Here is a 21,276-nt window from a genome sequence, read left to right as displayed (position 1 = left end):
TAATATATGGGCCCTGTATAAGAAAAATATATGGGCCCTGTGTAAGAATAATATATGAGCCCTTTGCAAGAATAATATATGGGCCCTGTATAAGAATAATATATGGGCCCTGTGTAAGAATATTATATGAGCCCTTTGCAAGAATAATATATGGGCCCTGTATAAGAAAAATATATGGGTCCTGTGTAAGAATAATATATGGGCCCTGAGTAAGAATAATATATGGGCTCTGTATAAGAATAATATATAGGCCCTGTGTGAGAATAATATATGGGCCCTGTATAAGAATAATATATGGGTCCTGTATAAGAATAATATATGGGCCCTGAGTAAGAACAATATATGGGCTCTGTATAAGAATAATATATAGGCCCTGTGTGAGAATAATATATGGGCCCTGTATAAGAATAATATATGGGTCCTGTGCAAGAATAATATATGAGCCCTTTGCAAGAATAATATATGGGCCCTGTATAAGAATAATATATGGGCCCTGTGTAAGAATAATATATGGGCCCTGTGTAAAAATAATATATGAGCCCTTTGCAAGAATAATATATGGGCCCTGTATAAGAATAATATATGGGCCCTGAGTAAGAATAATATATGAGCCCTTTGCAAGAATAATATATGGGCCCTGTATAAGAATAATATATGGATCCTGTGTAAGAATAATATATGGGCCCTGTGTAAGAGAAATATATATGCCCTTTGCAAGAATAATATATGGGGCCTGAATAAGAATATTATATGGGTCCTGTGTAAGAATAATATATAGGCTCTGTATAAGAATAATATATGGGTCCTGTGCAAGAAAAATATATGAGCCCTTTGCAAGAATAATATATGGGCCCTGTATAAGAATAATATATGGGTCCTGTGTAAGAATAATATATAGGCTCTGTATAAGAATAATATATGGGTCCTGTGCAAGAAAAATATATGGGCCCTGTATAAGAATAATATATGGGTCCTGTGTAAGAATAATATATAGGCTCTGTATAAGAATAATATATGGGGCCTGTATAAGAATAAAATATGGGCCCTGTATAAGAATAATATATGGGTCATGTGTAAGAATAATATATGGGTCCTGTATAAGAAAAATATATGGGTCCTGTGTAAGAATAATATATGGGTCCTGTGTAAGAATAATATATGGGCCCTGTGTAAGAATAATATATGGGTCCTGTGTAAGAATAATATATGGGCCCTGTATAAGAATAATATATGGACCATGTGCCAGAATAAAAAATGGGCCCTGTGCCAGAATAATATATGGGCCCTGTGTAAGAATAATATATGTGCCCTGTGCCAGACTAATATATGGGCCCACTGCCGGAAAAATATATGGGCCCAGTGCCAGAATAATATATGGGCCCTGTACAAAAATAATATATGGGCCCTGTGCCAGAATAATATATGGGCCCAGTGCCAGAATAATATATGGGCCCTGTGCCAGAATATTATATGGGCGATGTGCAAGAATAATATATGGGCCCCTATGCAAGATTAATATATGGGCCCTGTTTCAGAATAATATATGGGCCCTGTGCTAGAATAATATATAGGCCATGTGTAAGAATAATATATGGGCCCTGTGCCAGAAAAATATATGGGCCCTGTGTAAGAATAATATATGGGCCCTGTGCCAGAATAATATATGGGCCATGTGGCAGAAAAATATATGGGCCTTGCGTAAGAATAATATATGGGCCCTGTATAAGAATAATATATGGACTCTGTGTAAGAATAATATATGCGCCCTGTGTAAGAATAATATATGGGCCCTGTGCCAGAATAATATATGGGCCCTGTGCCAGAATAATATATGGGCCCTGTGCCAGAATAATATATGGGCCCTTTGCAAGAATAATATATGGGCCCTGTATAAGAATAATATATGGGCCCTGTGTAAGAAAAATATATGGGCCCTGTGTAAGAATAATATATGGGCCCTGTGCAAGAATAATATATGGGCCCTGTTTAAGAATAATATATGGGCCCTGTATAAGAATAATATATGGGCCCTGTGTAAGAATAATATATAGGCAATGTATTACAATAATTTATGGGCCCAGTGTAAGAATAATATATGGGCCCTGTAAAAGAATAATATATGGGCCCTCTGTAAGAATAATATAATGGCCCTGTGTAAGAATAATATATGGGTCCTGTATAAGAATAATATATGGGCCCTGTGCCAAAATAAAATATAAACCCTGTGTAAGAATAATATATGGGCCCTGTGTAAGAATAATATATGGACCCTGTGTAAGAATAATATATGGGCCCTGTGCCAGAATAATATATGGGCCCTGTGTAAGAATAATATATGGCCCCTGTGTAATAATAATATATGGGCCCTGTGTAAGAATAATATATGGGCCTTGTGCCAGAATAATATATGGGCCCTGTGTAAGAATAATATATGGGCCCTGTGTAAGAATAATATATGGGCCCTGTGTAAGAATAATATATGGGCCCTGTGTAAGAATAATATATGGGCCCTGTGGCAGAATAATATATAAACCCTGTGTAAGAATAATATATGGGCCCTGTATAAGAATAATATATGGGCCCTGTGCCAGAACAATATATGGGCCCTGTGCAAGAGTAATATATGGGCCCTGTGTAAGAATAATATATGGGCCCTGTGCCAGAATAATATATAAACCCTGTGTAAGAATAATATATGGGCCCTGTGTAAGAATAATATATGGGTCCTGTGTAAGAATAATATATGGGTCCTGTGCCAGAATAATATATGAGTCCTGTGTAAGAATAATATATGGGCCCTGTGTAAGATTAATATATGGGCCTTGTGCCAGAATAATATATGGGTCCTGTGTAAGAATAATATATGGGCCCTGTGTAAGAATAATACATGGGTCCTGTGTAAGAATAATATATGGGCCCTGTGTAAGAATAATATATGGGTCCTGTGTAAGAATAAAATATGGGCCCTGTGTAAGAATAATATATGGGCCCTGTGTAAGAATAATATATGGGTCCTGTATAAGAATAATATATGGGTCCTGTGTAAGAATAATATATGGGCCTTGTTCCAGAATAATATATGGGCCCTGTGTAAGAATAATATATGGGCCCTGTGTAAGAATAATATATGGGCCCTGTGTAAGAATAATATTTGGCTCCTGTGCAAGAATAATATATGGGCCCTGTATAAGAATAATATATGGGTCCTGTGTAAGAATAATATATGGGCCTTGTTCCAGAATAATATATGGGCCCTGTGTAAGAATAATATATGGAGCCTGTGTAATAATAATATATGGGCCCTGTGTAAGAATAATATATGGACCCTGTGTAAGAATAATATATGGGTCCTGTGTAAGAATAATATATGGGTCCTGTGTAAGAATAATATATGGGTCCTTTGCAAGAATAATATATGGGCCTTGTGTAAGAATAATATATGGGCCCTGTGTAAGAATAATATATGGAGCCTGTGTAATAATAATATATGGGCCCTGTGTAAGAATAATATATGGACCCTGTGTAAGAATAATATATGGGCCCTGTATAAGAATAATATATGGGTCCTGTATAAGAATAATATATGGGTCCTGTGTAAGAATAATATATGGGCCTTGTGCCAGAATAATATATGAGTCCTGTGTAAGAATAATATATGGGCCCTGTGTAAGAATAATATATGGGTCCTGTGTAAGAATAATATATGGGTCCTGTGCCAGAAAAATATATGGGCCCTGTGTAAGAATAATATATGGGCCCTGTGTAAGAATAATATATGGGCCTTGTGCCAGAAAAATATATGAGTCCTGTGTAAGAATAATATATGGGCCCTGTGTAAGAATAATATATGGGTCCTGTGTAAGAATAATATATGGGTCCTGTGTAAGAAAATTATATGGGTCCTGTGTAAGAATAATATATGGGTCCTGTGTAAGAATAATATATGGGTCCTGTATAAAAATAATGTATGGGTCCTGTATAAGAATAATATATGGGTCCTGTGTAAGAATAATATATGGGCCTTGTGCCTGAATAATATATGAGTCCTGTGTAATAATAATATATGGGTCCTGTGTAAGAATAATATATGGGCACTGTGTAAGAATAATATATGGGCCCTGTGTAAGAATAATTTATGGGCCCTGTGTAAGAATAATATATGGTTCCTGAGTAAGAATAATATATGGGCCCCGTTTAAGAATAATATATGGGCCCTGTGTAAGAATAATATATGGGCCCTGTGCCAGAATAGTATACGGGCCCTGTGTAAGAATAATATATGGACCCTGTGTAAGAATAAGATATGGGCCCTGTGTAAGAATAATATATGGGCCCTGTATAAGAATAATATATGGGCCCTGTGCCAGAATAATAGATGGGCCCTGCGTAAGAATAATATATGGGCCCTGTGCCAGAATAATATATGGGCCTTGCGTAAGAATACTATATGGGCCCTGTGCAAGAATAATATATGGGCCCTGTGTAAGAATAATATATGGGCCCTGTGTAAGAATAATATATGGGCCCTATGTAAGAATAATATATGGGCCCTGTGTAAGAATAATATATGGGCCCTCTGCCAGAATAATATATGGGCCTTGTGCCAAAATAATATATGGGCCCTGTTCTAGAATAATATATGGGCCCTGTGTAAGAATAATATATGGGTCCTGTGTAAGAATAATATATGGGCCCTGTGCAAGAATAATATATGGGCCCTGTGTAAGAATAATATATGGGTCCTGTGTAAGAATAATATATGGGTCCTGTGTAAGAATAATATATGGGTCCTGTATAAGAATAATATATGGGTCCTGTGTAAGATTAATATATGGGCCTTGTGCCAGAATAATATATGAGTCCTGTGTAAGAATAACATATGGGCCCTGTGTAATAATAATATATGGGTCCTGTGTACGAATAATATATGGGTACTGTGTAAGAATAATATATGGGCCCTGTGTAAGAATAATATATGGGCCCTGTGTAAGAATAATATATGGGTCCTGAGTAAGAATAATATATGGGCCCTGTATAAGAATAATATATGGGCTCTGTGTAAGAATAATATATGGGCCCTGTGTAAGAATAATATATGGGCCCTGTGTAAAATTAATATATGGGCCCTGTGTAAGAATAATATATGGGTCCTGTGTAAGAATAATATATGGGCCCTGTATAAGAATAATATATGGGCCCTGTGCCAGAATAATAGATGGACCCTGCGTAAGAATAATATATGGGCCCTGTGCCAGAATAATATATGGGCCCTGTGTAAGAATAATATATGGGCCCTGTGCCAGAATAATATATGGGCCCTGCGTAAGAATAATATATGGGCCCTGTGCAAGAATAATATATGGGCCCTGTGTAAGAATAATATGTGGGCCCTGTGTAAGAATAATATATGGGCCCTGTGCCAGAATAATATATGGACCCTGTGTAAGAATAATATATGGGTCCTGTGTACGAATAATATATGGGCCCTGTGTAAGAATAATATATGGGCCCTGTGTAAGAATAATATATGGGCCTTGTGCCAGAAAAATATATGAGTCCTGTGTAAGAATAATATATGGGCCCTGTGTAAGAATAATATATGGGTCCTGTGTAAGAATAATATATGGGCCCTGTGTAAGAATAATATATGGGCCCTGTGTAAGAATAATATATGGGTCCTGTATAAGAATAATATATGGGTCCTGTGTAAGAATAATATATGGGCCTTGTTCCAGAATAATATATGGGCCCTGTGTAAGAATAATATATGGGCCCTGTGTAAGAATAATATATGGGCCCTGTGTAAGAATAATATTTGGCTCCTGTGCAAGAATAATATATGGGCCCTGTATAAGAATAATATATGGGTCCTGTGTAAGAATAATATATGGGCCTTGTTCCAGAATAATATATGGGCCCTGTGTAAGAATAATATATGGAGCCTGTGTAATAATAATATATGGGCCCTGTGTAAGAATAATATATGGACCCTGTGTAAGAATAATATATGGGTCCTGTGTAAGAATAATATATGGGTCCTGTGTAAGAATAATATATGGGTCCTGTGCAAGAATAATATATGGGCCCTGTGTAAGAATAATATATGGGCCCTGTGTAAGAATAATATATGGAGCCTGTGTAATAATAATATATGGGCCCTGTGTAAGAATAATATATGGACCCTGTGTAAGAATAATATATGGGCCCTGTATAAGAATAATATATGGGTCCTGTATAAGAATAATATATGGGTCCTGTGTAAGAATAATATATGGGCCTTGTGCCAGAATAATATATGAGTCCTGTGTAAGAATAATATATGGGCCCTGTGTAAGAATAATATATGGGTCCTGTGTAAGAATAATATATGGGTCCTGTGCCAGAAAAATATATGGGCCCTTTGTAAGAATAATATATGGGCCCTGTGTAAGAATAATATATGGGCCTTGTGCCAGAAAAATATATGAGTCCTGTGTAAGAATAATATATGGGCCCTGTGTAAGAATAATATATGGGTCCTGTGTAAGAATAATATATGGGTCCTGTGTAAGAAAAATATATGGGTCCTGTGTAAGAATAATATATGGGTCCTGTGTAAGAATAATATATGGGTCCTGTATAAGAATAATGTATGGGTCCTGTATAAGAATAATATATGGGTCCTGTGTAAGAATAATATATGGGCCCTGTGTAAGAATAATATATGGGCCCTGTGTAAGAATAATATATGGGCCCTGTGTAAGAATAATATATGGTTCCTGAGTAAGAATAATATATGGTCCCGGTTTAAGAATAATATATGGGCCCTGTGTAAGAATAATATATGGGCCCTGTGCCAGAATAGTATACGGGCCCTGTGTAAGAATAATATATGGACCGTGTGTAAGAATAAGATATGGGCCCTGTGTAAGAATAATATATGGGCCCTGTATAAGAATAATATATGGGCCCTGTGCCAGAATAATAGATGGGCCCTGCGTAAGAATAATATATGGGCCCTGTGCCAGAATAATATATGGGCCCTGTGTAAGAATAATATATGGGCCCTGTGCCAGAATAATATATGGGCCCTGCGTAAGAATACTATATGGGCCCTGTGCAAGAATAATATATGGGCCCTGTGTAAGAATAATATATGGGCCCTGTGTAAGAATAATATATGGGCCCTATGTAAGAATAATATATGGGCCCTGTGTAAGAATAATATATGGGCCCTCTGCCAGAATAATATATGGGCCTTGTGCCAAAATAATATATGGGCCCTGTTCTAGAATAATATATGGGCCCTGTGTAAGAATAATATATGGGTCCTGTGTAAGAATAATATATGGGCCCTGTGCAAGAATAATATATGGGCCCTGTGTAAGAATAATATATGGGTCCTGTGTAAGAATAATATATGGGCCCTGTATAAGAATAATATATGGGCTCTGTGTAAGAATAATATATGGGCCCTGTGTAAGAATAATATATGGGCCCTGTGTAAGAATAATATATGGGCCCTGTGTAAGAATAATATATGGGTCCTGTGTAAGAATAATATATGGGCCCTGTATAAGAATAATATATGGGCCCTGTGCCAGAATAATAGATGGGCCCTGCGTAAGAATAATATATGGGCCCTGTGCCAGAATAATATATGGGCCCTGTGTAAGAATAATATATGGGCCCTGTGCCAGAATAATATATGGGCCCTGCGTAAGAATAATATATGGGCCCTGTGCAAGAATAATATATGGGCCCTGTGTAAGAATAATATGTGGGCCCTGTGTAAGAATAATATATGGGCCCTGTGCCAGAATAATATATGGACCATGTGTAAGAATAATATATGGGTCCTGTGTAAGAATAATATATGGGCCCTGTGTAAGAATAATATATGGGCCCTATATAAGAATAATATATGGGCCCTGTGTAAGAATAATATATGGGCCCTGTGTAAGAATAATATATGGGCCCTGTGCCAGAATAATATATGAGCCCTGTGTAAGAATAATATATGGGTCCTGTGTAAAAATAATATATGGGCCCTGTATAAGAATAATATATGGGCCCTGTATAAGAATAATATATGGGCCCTGTGTAAGAATAATATATGGGTCCTGTGTAAGAATAATATATGGGCCCTGTATAAGAATAATATATGGGCCCTGTGCCAGAATAATAGATGGGCCCTGCGTAAGAATAATATATGGGCCCTGTATAAGAATAATATATGGGTCCTGTGTAAGAATAATATATGGGCCCTGTATAAGAATAATATATGGGCCCTGTGCCAGAATAATATATGGGCCCTGTGTAAGAATAATATATGGGCCCTGTGTAAGAATAATATATGGGCCCTGTGTAAGAATAATATATGGGCCCTGTATAAGAATAATATATGGGCCCTGTGCCAGAATTCATATATGGGCCCCTTTGTAAGAATAATATATGGGCCCTGTGCCAGAATAATATATGGGCCCTGCGTAAGAATAATATATGGACCCTGTGCAAGAATAATATATGGGCCCTGTGTAAGAATAATATATGGGCCCTGTGTAAGAATAATATATGGGCCCTGTGCCAGAATAATATATGGTCCCTGTGCCAGAATAATATATGGTCCCTGTGTAAGAATAATATATGGGCCCTGTGTAAGAATAATATATGGGTCCTGTGTAAGAATAATATATGGGCCCTGTATAAGAATAATATATGGGTCCTGTGCCAGAATAATATATAGGCCCTGTGTAAGAATAATATATGGGCCCTGTGCAAGAATAATATATGGGTCCTGTGTAAGAATTATATATGGGTCCTGTGTAAGAATAATATATGGGTCCTGTGTAAGAATAATATATGGGCCCTGTATAAGAATAATATATGGGTCCTGTGCCAGAATAATATATAGGTCCTGTGCAAGAATAATATTTGGGCCCTGTGCAAGAATAATATATGGGTCCTGTGTAAGAATAATATATGGGCCCTGTATAAGAATAATATATGGGCCCTGTGCCATAATAATATATAGGCCCTGTGTAAGAATAATATATGGGCCCTGTGTAAGAATAATATATGGGCCCTGTGCCAGAATAATATATGGTCCCTGTGTAAGAATAATATATGGTCCCTGTGTAAGAATAATATATGGGCCCTGTGCCAGAATAATATATGGGCCCTGTGTAAGAATAATATATGGGCCCTGCGTAAGAATAATATATGGGCCCTGTGCAAGAATAATATATGGGCCCTGTGTAAGAATAATATGTGGGCCCTGTGTAAGAATAATATATGGGCCCTGTGCCAGAATAATATATGGACCCTGTGTAAGAATAATATATGGGTCCTGTGTAAGAATAATATATGGGCCCTGTATAAGAATAATATATGGGCCATGTGCCAGATTAATATATGGGCCCTGTGTAAGAATAATATATGGGCCCTATATAAGAATAATATATGGGCCCTGTGTAAGAATAATATATGGGCCCTGTGTAAGAATAATATATGGGCCCTGTGCCAGAATAATATATGAGCCCTGTGTAATAATAATATATGGGTCCTGTGTAAAAATAATATATGGGCCCTGTATAAGAATAATATATGGGCCCTGTATAAGAATAATATATGGGCCCTGTGTAAGAATAATATATGGGTCCTGTGTAAGAATAATATATGGGCCCTGTATAAGAATAATATATGGCCCTGTGCCAGAATAATAGATGGGCCCTGCGTAAGAATAATATATGGGTCCTGTGTAAGAATAATATATGGGCCCTGTATAAGAATAATGAATAATATATGGGCCCTGTGCCAGAATAATATATGGGCCCTGCGTAAGAATAATATATGGACCCTGTGCAAGAAGAATATATGGGCCCTGTGTAAGAATAATATATGGGCCCTGTTTAAGAATAATATATGGGTCCTGTGTAAGAATAATATATGGGCCCTGTGTAAGAATAATATATGGGCCCTGTGCCAGAATAATATATGGTCCCTGTGCCAGAATAATATATGGTCCCTGTGTAAGAATAATATATGGGCCCTGTGTAAGAATAATATATGGGTCCTGTGTAAGAATAATATATGGGCCCTGTATAAGAATAATATATGGGTCCTGTGCCAGAATAATATATAGGCCCTGTGTAAGAATAATATATGGGCCCTGTGTAAGAATAATATATGGGCCCTGTGCCAGAATAATATATGGGCCCTGTGTAAGAATAATATATGGGTCCTGTGCCAGAATAATATATAGGCCCTGTGTAAGAATAATATATGGGCCCTGTGTAAGAATAATATATGGGCCCTGTGTAAGAATAATATATGGGTCCTGTGCAAGAATAATATATGGGTCCTGTGTAAGAATAATATATGGGTCCTGTGTAAGAATAATATATGGGTCCTGTGTAAGAATAATATATGGGTCCTGTGTAAGAATAATATATGGGCCCTGTATAAGAATAATATATGGGTCCTGTGCCAGAATAATATATAGGTCCTATGCAAGAATAATATTTGGGCCCTGTGCCAGAATAATATATGGTCCCTGTGTAAGAATAATATATGGTCCCTGTGTAAGAATAATATATGGGCCCTGTGCCAGAATAATATATGGGCCCTGTGTAAGAATAATTTATGGGCCCTGTGTAAGAATAATATATGGGCCCTGTGTAAGAATAATATATGGGCCCTGTGTAAGAATAATATATGGGTCATGTGTAAGAATAATATATGGGCCCTGTGCCATAATAATATATAGGCCCTGTGTAAGAATAATATATGGGCCCTGTGTAAGAATAATATATGGGCCCTGTGCCAGAATAATATATGGTCCCTGTGTAAGAATAATATATGGTCCCTGTGTAAGAATAATATATGGGCCCTGTGTAAGAATAATATATGGGCCCTGTGTAAGAATAATATATGGGTCCTGTGTAAGAATAATATATGGGCCCTGTGCCAGAATAATATATGGGCCCTGTGCCAGAATAATATATGGTCCCTGTGTAAGAATAATATATGGGCCCTGTGCAGTTCTCTATTATACTTTGTTTAAACTTCGTTCTTAGTAAAAGTTAAACAAAACAACGGTTTCTCTTAGAATTCTGTGATGTGTTTCATCTAAGTTGTCTTGGAATTGAAGATGTTTGGGGAAGGCAGCGATGCCCCTCACCCTAATACCTCCATTCATACATTTAGGCATTGAGGATGTTTGGAGAAGGCAGCGATGCACATCTCCCTAATACCTCCATTAATACATTTTGATATTGAAAATGTTTGGGGAAGGCAGCGATGCCCATTACCCTAATACCTCCATTCATACATTTAGGTATTGAGGATGTTTGGGGACGGCAGCGATGCCCATCACACTAATACCTCCATTCATACATTTAGGTATTGAAGAAGTTTGGAGAAGGCAGCGATGCCCATTACCCTAATACCTCCATTCATACATTTTGATATTGAAGAAGTTTGGAGAAGGCAGCGATGCCCATTACCCTAATAGCTCCATTCATACATTTAGGTATTGAGGATGTTTGGAGAAGGCAGCGATGCCCATCACCCTAATGCCTCCATTCATTTATTTAGGTATTGAAGATGTTTGGGGAGGGCAGCGATGCCCATTACCCTAATACCTCCATTCATACATTTAGGTATTGAGGATGTTTTGGGAAGGCAGCAATGCCCATCCCCCTAATACCTCCATTCATACATTTAGGTATTGAGGATGTTTGGGGAGGGCAGCGGTGCCCATCACACTAATACCTCCATTAAAACATTTAGGTAATGAAGATGTTTGGAGAAGGCAGCGATGCCCATCACACTAATACCTCCATTCATACATTTTGATATTGAAGATGTTTGGGGAAGGCAGCGATGCCCATCACCTTAATACCTCCATTTACACATTTTGGTATTGAGGATGTTTTGGGAAGGCAGCGATGCCCATCACCCTAATACATCCATTCATACATTTAGGTATTGAGGATGTTTGGGGAGGGCAGCGGTGCCCATCACACTAATACCTCCATTAAAACATTTAGGTAATGAAGATGTTTGGAGAAGGCAGCGGTGCCCATCACACTAATACCTCCATTAAAACATTTAGGTAATGAAGATGTTTGGAGAAGGCAGCGATGCCCTTCACACTAATACCTCCATTTACACATTTTGGTATTGAGGATGTTTTGGGAAGGCAGCGATGCCCATCAGTCTAATACATCCATTCATACATTTAGGTATTGAAGATGTTTGAGGAAGGCAGCGATGCCCATCACCCTAATACCTTCATTCATGCATTTAGGTATTGAAGATGTTTGGGGAAGGCAGCGATGCCCATCACCCTAATACCTCTATTCATACTTTTAGGTATTGAAGATGTTTGGGGAGGGCAGCGATGCCCATCACACTAATACCTCCATTTAAACATTTAGGTAATGAAGATGTTTGGAGAAGGCAGCGATGCCCATCACCCTAATACCTCCATTCATACATTTTGATATTGAAGATGTTTGGGGAAGGCAGCGATGCCCATCATCCTAATACCTCCATTCATACATTTAGGTATTGAAGATGTTTGGGGAAAGCAGCGATGCCCATCACCCTAATCCCTCCATTTATACATTTAGGTATTGAAGATGTTTGGAGAAGGCATCGATGCCCATCACCCTAATACCTCCATTCATACATTTAGGTAATAAAGATGTATGGGGAAGGCAGCGATGCCCATCACACTAATACCTCCATTCATACATTTACAATTCTTACATTTTCGGCACACAGTGTAATTTGTCGCACTGTGAATATTAAACTCCTGCATACAGCGCCTCTTTCCTGTGGTTTATTCTTCACTTTACTTTGTTTTTGGGAGGTCAGTGGCATTTTTTCTTTGACAAATACAGGATGCTGTAGGGTTGTTTTTTTAAAGACTGTCACCAACCTGCTACTACCAGTAGATATTGAAACCGTTCTACGCCCGGGTGTCGATGATTTAGGAACTGGGCGGGACTTTGTAAGTGGGGTCTTTCTTATCTACTCCTCTCCTTTATTGAAATGTTGCACCTCGACCACCACTATTATCCCTATGGCTGGCACATCCGCAGTGCTATGTTTATGTTGTAGATTAATTCTACACTAAAATGGGGCTTGAGTGAGCGACTACACAAGCCACCATTTTATTGAAGAATATTATGTGAAACAAACTGGCGATATTTACAGACAGTGTTTTCAATAAAATGGCGTTGTTCTTGGCGGTATACACACTCGTTGACTCCGGCACCATTTTATAGAAGAACTCAACTACAACGTGAGTATAGCACTGTGCATGCGCCGGCCTGGCTTCGGATAGGAGGACACGTTCAGCATTATATAGTGAATGGAAAAAAAAAATAAAAATGGCCCGTTTGTCCAATCAAATGGTTCGATCCCAGTTTAGGACAGAAGGACACAGTCTACATATTATAGTTACACACACATACACACAAATACACACACAAATACATACACAAACTTACATACATACACATACATACAAACATATACACACATATACACACACACATACTCATATACACATATACACACATACATACACTTACATACACACAAATACTCAGACATACATACAGTTAGGTCCAGAAATATTTGGACAGTGACACAATTTTCGCGAGTTGGGCTCTGCATGTCACCACATTGGATTTGAAATGAAACCTCTACAACAGAATTCAAGTGCAGATTGTAACGTTTAATTTGAAGGTTTGAACAAAAATATCTGATAGAAATTGTAGGAATTGTACACATTTCTTTACAAACACTCCACATTTTAGGAGGTCAAAAGTAATTGGACAAATAAACCAAACCCAAACAAAATATTTTTATTTTCAATATTTTGTTGCGAATCCTTTGGGGGCAATCACTGCCTTAAGTCTGGAACCCATGGACATCACCAAACGCTGTGTTTCCTCTTTCTTAATGCTTTGTCAGGCCTTTACAGCCGCAGCCTTCAGGTCTTGCTTGTTTATGGGTCTTTCCGTCTTAAGTCTGGATTTGAGCAAGTGAAATGCATGCTCAATTGGGTTAAGATCTGGTGATTGACTTGGCCATTGCAGAATGTTCCACTTTTTTGCGCTCATGAACTCCTGGGTAGCTTTGGCTGTATGCTTGGGGTCATTGTCCATCTGTACTATGAAGCGCCGTCTGATCAACGTTTCGGCATTTGGCTGAATCTGGGTTGAAAGTATATCTCTGTACACTTCAGAATTCATCCGGCTACTCTTGTCTGCTGTTATGTCATCAATAAACACAAGTGACCCAGTGCCATTGAAAGCCATGCATGCCCATGCCATCACGTTGCCTCCACCATGTTTTACAGAGGATGTGGTGTGCCTTGGATCATGTGCCGTTCCCTTTCTTCTCCAAACTTTTTTCTTCCCATCATTCTGGTACAGGTTGATCTTTGTCTCATCTGTCCATAGAATACTTTTCCAGAACTGAGCTGGCTTCATGAGGTGTTTTTCAGAAAATTTAACTCTGGCCTGTCTATTTTTGGAATTGATGAATGGTTTGCATCTAGATGTGAACCCTTTGTATTTACTTTCATGGAGTCTTCTCTTTACTGTTGACTTAGAGACAGATACACCTACTTCACTGAGAGTGTTCTGGACTTCAGTTGATGTTGTGAACGGGTTCTTCTTCACCAAAGAAAGTATGCGGCGATCATCCACCACTGTTGTCATCCGTGGATGCCCAGGCCTTTTTGAGTTCCCAAGCTCACCAGTCAATTCCTTTTTTCTCAGAATGTACCCGACTGTTGATTTTGCTACTCCAAGCATGTCTGCTATCTCTCTGATGGATTTTTTCTTTTTTTTCAGCCTCAGGATGTTCTGCTTCACCTCAATTGAGAGTTCCTTAGACCGCATGTTGTCTGGTCACAGCAACAGCTTCCAAATTCAAAACCACACACCTGTAATCAACCCCAGACCTTTTAACTACTTCATTGATTACAGGTTAACGAGGGAGACGCCTTCAGAGTTAATTGCAGCCCTTATAGTCCCTTGTCCAATTACTTTTGGTCCCTTGAAAAAGAGGAGGCTATGCATTACAGAGCTATGATTGCTAAACCCTTTCTCCGATTTGGATGTGAAAACTCTCATATTGCAGCTGGGAGTGTGCACTTTCAGCCCATATTATATATATAATTGTATTTCTGAACATGTTTTTGTAAACAGCTAAAATAACAAAACGTGTGTCACTGTCCAAATATTTCTGGCCCTGACTGTACATACATACACACTTACACATACACACACATACACATACATACACATACACTACCGTTCAAAAGTTTGAGGTCACTTAGATATTTCCTTATTTTTTAAAGAAAAGCACATTTTTTTCAATGAAGCTAACATTAAATTAAACAGAAACACACTCTATACATTGTTAATGTGGTAAATGACTATTCTAGCTGCAAACATCTGATTTTTAATGCAATATCTACATAGGTCTATAGAGGCCCATTTCCAACAACCACCACCCCAGTGTTCTATTGGTAAATTGTGTTTGCTAACTGCGTTAGAAGGCTAATGGATGTTTAGAAATCCCTTGGAAACCCTTCTGCAAGTATGTTAGCACAGCTGAAAACAGTTTTGCTGATTAGAGAACCTATAAAACTGACCTTCTTTTGAGCTAGTTGAGAATCTGGAGCATTAGATTTGTTGGTTCCATTAAACTCTCAAAATGTCCAGAAAAAGAGAACTTTCATGTGAAACTCGACAGTCTATTTTTGCTCTTAGAAACTAAGGATATTCCATGCAAGAAATTGCCAAAAAACTGAAGATTTCCTACAACGGTGTGTTCTGCTCCCTTCAGAAGAGAAGGCTGTAACCTGAGTAGAAAGAAGTGGGAGACCCCACTGCACAACTGAGCAACAAGACAAATACATTAGAGTCTCTAGTTTGAGAAATTGACGCCTCACAGGTCCTCAACTGGCAGCTTCATTAAATAGTACCCGCAAAACGCCAGTGTCAACATCTACATTGAAGAGGCGACTCCGAGATGCTGGCCTTCAGGGCAGAGTGGCAAAAAAAAAAGCCATATCTAAGACTGGCTAATAAAAGAAAAGATTAATTTGGGCAAAATAACACAGACATTGGACAGAGGAAGATTGGAAAAATGTGTTATGGACAGGCGAATCGAAGTTTGAGGTGTTTGGATCACACAGAAGAACATTTGTGAGACGCAGAACAACTGAAAAGATGTCGGAAGAGTGCCTGACGCCATCTGTCAAGCATGGTGGAAGTAATGTGATGGTCTGGGGTTGCATTGGTGCTGGTAAAGTGCGAGATTTGTACAAGGTAAAAGGCATTTTGAATAAGGAAGGCTCTCACTCCATTTTGCACCGCCATACCCTGTGGACAGCGCTTGAATGGAGCCAATTTCATCCTACTTAAGGACAATGACCCAAAGCACACCTCCAAATTATACATGAACTATTTAGGGAAGAAGCAGGCAGCTGGTAATCTATCTGTAATGAAGTGGCCAGCCCAGTCACCAGATCTCAACCCTATTGAGCTTTTGTGGGAGCAGCTTGACTGTATGGTAAGCAAAAAGTGCCCATCAAGCCAATCCAACTTGAGGGAGGGGGGAAGCATGGGGAGAAAAATCACCAGATTACCTCCGCACATTAACAGCTAGAATGCCAAAGGTCTGCAAAGCTGGAATTACTGCAAAGGGGCATTCTTTGACAAAAGCAAAGTTTGAAGGAGAAAATTATTATTTCAAGTAAAAATCATTATTTTTAACCTAGTCAATGTCTGAACTATATATTCTATTTATTGTGCAACTCATTTGATAAATAAAAGTATGATTTTTCATGGAAAAGACAAAATTGTCTGGGTGACCCCAAAGTTTAGAATGGCAGTGTACATACATATACATACATACATACACACATATATATACAGTACTAGCCAAAAGTATTAGCAGCCTTGCAATTCTGTCAGATAATACTCAGTTTCTTCTTGAAAATGATTGCAATCACAAATTCTTTGGCATTATTATCTTCATTTATTTTGCTTGCAATGAAAAAACACAAAAGAGAATGAAACAAAAATCAAATCATTGATCATTTAACACAAAACTCCAAAAATGGGCCAGACAAAAGTATTGGCACCCTTAGCCTAATACTTGGTTGCACAACCTTTAGCCAAAATAACTGCGAACAACTGCTTCCGGTAACCATCAATGAGTTTCTTACAATGCTCTGCTGGAATTTTAGACCATTCTTCTTTGGCAAACTGCTCCAGGTCCCTGAGATGTGAAAGGTGCCTTCTCCAAACTGCCATTTTGAGATCTCTCCACAGGTGTTCTATGGGATTCAGGTCTGGACTCATTGCTGGCCACTTTAGTAGCCTCCAGTGCTTTCTCTCAAACCATTTTCTAGTGCTTTTTAAAGTGGGTTTTGGGTCATTGTCCTGCTGGAAGACCCATGACCTCTGAGGGAGACCCAGCTTTCTCACACTGGGCCCTACATTATGCTGCAAAATTTGTTGGTAGTCTTCAGACTTCATAATGCCATGCACATGGTCAAGCAGTCCACTGCCAGAGGCGTCAAAGCAACCCCAAAACATCAGGGAACCTCCACCATGTTTGACTGTAGGGAGCGTGTTCTTTTCTTTGAATGCCTCTTTTTTTTCTGTAAACTCTATGTTGATGGCTTTTCCCAAAAAGCTCTACTTTTGTCTCATCTGACCAGAGAACATCCTTCCAAAACGTTTTAGGCTTTCTCAGGTAAGTTTTGGTAAACTCCAGCCTGGCTTTTTTATGTCTCGGGGTAAGAAGTGGGGTCTTCCTGGGTATCCTAAGATACAGTTTCTTTTCATTCACACGCCGACGGATAGTACGGGTTGACACTGTTGTACCCTCGGACTGCAGGGCAGCTTGAACTTGTTTGGATGTTAGTCGAGGTTCTTTATCCACCATCCGCACAATCTTGCGTTGAAATCTCTCGTCAATTTTTCTTTTCCTTCCACATCTAGGGAGGTTAGCCACAGTGCCATGGGCTTTAAACTTCTTGATGACACTGCGCACCGTAGACACAGGAACTTTCAGGTCTTTGGAGATGGACTTGTAGCCTTGAGATTGCTCATGCTTCCTCACAATTTGGATTCTCAAGTCCTCAGACAGTTCTTTGGTCTTCTTTCTTTTCTCCATACTCAATGTGGTACACACAAGGATACAGGACAGAGGTTGAGTCAACTTTAATCCATGTCAATTGGCTGCAAGTGTGATTTAGTTATTGCCAACACCTGTTAGGTGCCACAGGTGCTGTAAATTACACAAATTAGAGAAGCACCACATGATTTTTCAAACAGTGACAATACTTTTGTCCACCCCCTTTTTTATGTTTGGTGTAGAATTATATCCAATTTGGCTTTTTAACATATATTTTTTTTTTCATTGAAGACAAATTACATGAAGATAATAATACCAAAGAATTTGTGATAGCAATCATTTTCAGGAAGAAACTGAGTATTCTCTGACAGAATTGCAGGGGTGCCAATACGTTTGGCCAGCACTGTATACACATACACACACACACTTACATACATACACACATACTGTACATAGACACACACATACACACGCTTACATACATACACACACATACACACAAATACACACACATACATATGCACAAATATACACACACATTGTACATATACACATACATACATACACACACACACTTACATACATACACACATATTGTACATAGACACACACATACACACGCTTACATACATACACACACATACACACAAATGCACACACATACATATGCACAAATATACACACACATTGTACATATACACATACATACATACACACACATACATACAGTACATTTACTTACATACACACATACATACAGACATACATATACACATACATACATACATACACACATAGTGTACAACTGTACATACACACATTTCCTGCTGGAAAAACCAGTCCTCCGATTTGGGGAACATTGCCTGAGCAGAAGGAAGCAAATGTTTTTTTCCAGGTTAATACAGTTAGGTCCAGAAATATTTGGACAGTGACACAATTTTCGCGAGTTGGGCTCTGCATGCCACCACATTGGATTTGAAATGAAATCTCTACAACAGAATTCAAGTGCAGATTGTAACGTTTAATTTGAAGGTTTGAACAAAAATATCTGATAGAAATTGTAGGAATTGTACACATTTCTTTACAAACACTCCACATTTTAGGAGGTCAAAAGTAATTGGACAAATAAACCAAACCCAAACAAAATATTTTTATTTTCAATATTTTGTTGCGAATCCTTTGGAGGTAATCACTGCCTTAAGTCTGGAACCCATGGACATCACCAAACGCTGGGTTTCCTCCTTCTTAATGCTTTGCCAGGCCTTTACAGCCGCAGCCTTCAGGTCTTGCTTGTTTGTGGGTCTTTCCGTCTTAAGTCTGGATTTGAGCAAGTGAAATGCATGCTCAATTGGGTTAAGATCTGGTGATTGACTTGGCCATTGCAGAATGTTCCACTTTTTTGCACTCATGAACTCCTGGGTAGCTTTGGCTGTATGCTTGGGGTCATTGTCCATCTGTACTATGAAGCGCCGACCGATCAACTTTGCGGCATTTGGCTGAATCTGGGCTGAAAGTATATCCCGGTACACTTCAGAATTCATCCGGCTACTCTTGTCTGCTGTTATGTCATCAATAAACACAAGTGACCCAGTGCCATTGAAAGCCATGCATGCCCATGCCATCACGTTGCCTCCACCATGTTTTACAGAGGATGTGGTGTGCCTTGGATCATGTGCCATTCCCTTTCTTCTCCCAACTTTTTTCTTCCCATCATTCTGGTACAGGTTGATCTTTGTCTCATCTGTCCATAGAATACTTTTCCAGAACTGAGCTGGCTTCATGAGGTGTTTTTCAGCAAATTTAACTCTGGCCTGTCTATTTTTGGAATTGATGAATGGTTTGCATCTAGATGTGAACCCTTTGTATTTACTTTCATGGAGTCTTCTCTTTACTGTTGACTTAGAGACAGATACATCTACTTCACTGAGAGTGTTCTGGACTTCAGTTGATGTTGTGAACGGGTTCTTCTTCACCAAAGAAAGTATGCGGCGATCATCCACCACTGTTGTCATCCGTGGACGCCCAGGCCTTTTTGAGTTCCCAAGCTCACCAGTCAATTCCTTTTTTTCTCAGAATGTACCCGACTGTTGATTTTGCTACTCCAAGCATGTCTGCTATCTCTCTGATGGATTTTTTCTTTTTTTTCAGCCTCAGGATGTTCTGCTTCACCTCAATTGAGAGTTCCTTAGACCGCATGTTGTCTGGTCACAGCAATAGCTTCCAAATGCAAAACCACACACCTGTAATCAACCCCAGACCTTTTAACTACTTCATTGATTACAGGTTAACGAGGGAGACACCTTCAGAGTTAATTGCAGCCCTTAGAGTCCCTTGTCCAATTACTTTTGGTCCCTTGAAAAAGAGGAGGCTATGCATTACAGAGCTATGATTCCTAAACCCTTTCTCCGATTTGGATGTGAAAACTCTCATATTGTAGCTGGGAGTGTGCACTTTCAGCCCATATTATATATATAATTGTATTTCTGAACATGTTTTTGTAAACAGCTAAAATAACAAAACTTGTGTCACTGTGCAAATATTTCTGGACCTAACTGTATATAGCTTAATATATCAGTACTTACAGAGGCTGGTGTATATTATCCAGCTCTATGGTGTTCTCTTCAATCACTTTATTTAGATTTTTTATGTCCTCCTCTCTATTGTACATGGAAAATAAAATGTCATTGAAATGTACAAATGCCATTATTACGATTTTCATCAGCATTCCTAACCAACCATAACAAATTTGTCTGGATCGCTCCTCTTTCCCTCCATCCCTTCTTTGCTAAAATTTTTACATTTTACTAAATTACACCATTAAAAGTAATCTATCAGCGGGTTTGTGCTCTTTAATATGGAAACAGCATGATATAGGGTCAGAGACCCTGATTACAGTGTCACTTATTGGGCTGATTGCGGTAGATCCCACTGTTTTATCAGCAGGAGCTTATCACTAGAGGACTAGTTGTCGCGTGCCATGTAGAACTCCTACTCTATATAACTTCACCCCCAGCAGTGATTAGCAGCATTCTGTAAAATCACAGTGTATGCAGAAAGCTACTAATCAGTGGTGTACAGCCCTGAGTAACTCAAAACTTGGTGACAGTTTCATTT

The 21,276-nt window shown here is 38.6% G+C and overlaps 1 long non-coding RNA gene across 1 annotated transcript in view; it reads right to left on the bottom strand.

Annotated features, from left to right (window-relative positions):
- LOC142292291 (uncharacterized) overlaps positions 1–20,793 on the bottom strand; it is a 30,465-nt gene extending 9,672 nt beyond the window's left edge. Inside the window, exon 1 of the long non-coding RNA XR_012750595.1 lies at positions 20,745–20,793. This is a non-coding gene — a long non-coding RNA (uncharacterized LOC142292291). The remainder of the gene's footprint in view (positions 1–20,744) is intronic.
- Positions 20,794–21,276: the final 483 nt, after the last annotated feature.

The sequence above is a fragment of the Anomaloglossus baeobatrachus genome, chromosome 1 (assembly GCF_048569485.1).
Source record: "Anomaloglossus baeobatrachus isolate aAnoBae1 chromosome 1, aAnoBae1.hap1, whole genome shotgun sequence".
In the NCBI taxonomy this organism is placed as follows: domain Eukaryota; kingdom Metazoa; phylum Chordata; class Amphibia; order Anura; family Aromobatidae; genus Anomaloglossus; species Anomaloglossus baeobatrachus.
Note: the sequence above shows the minus strand (reverse complement) of the source record. Positions and strands in the feature narration are given on the sequence as shown.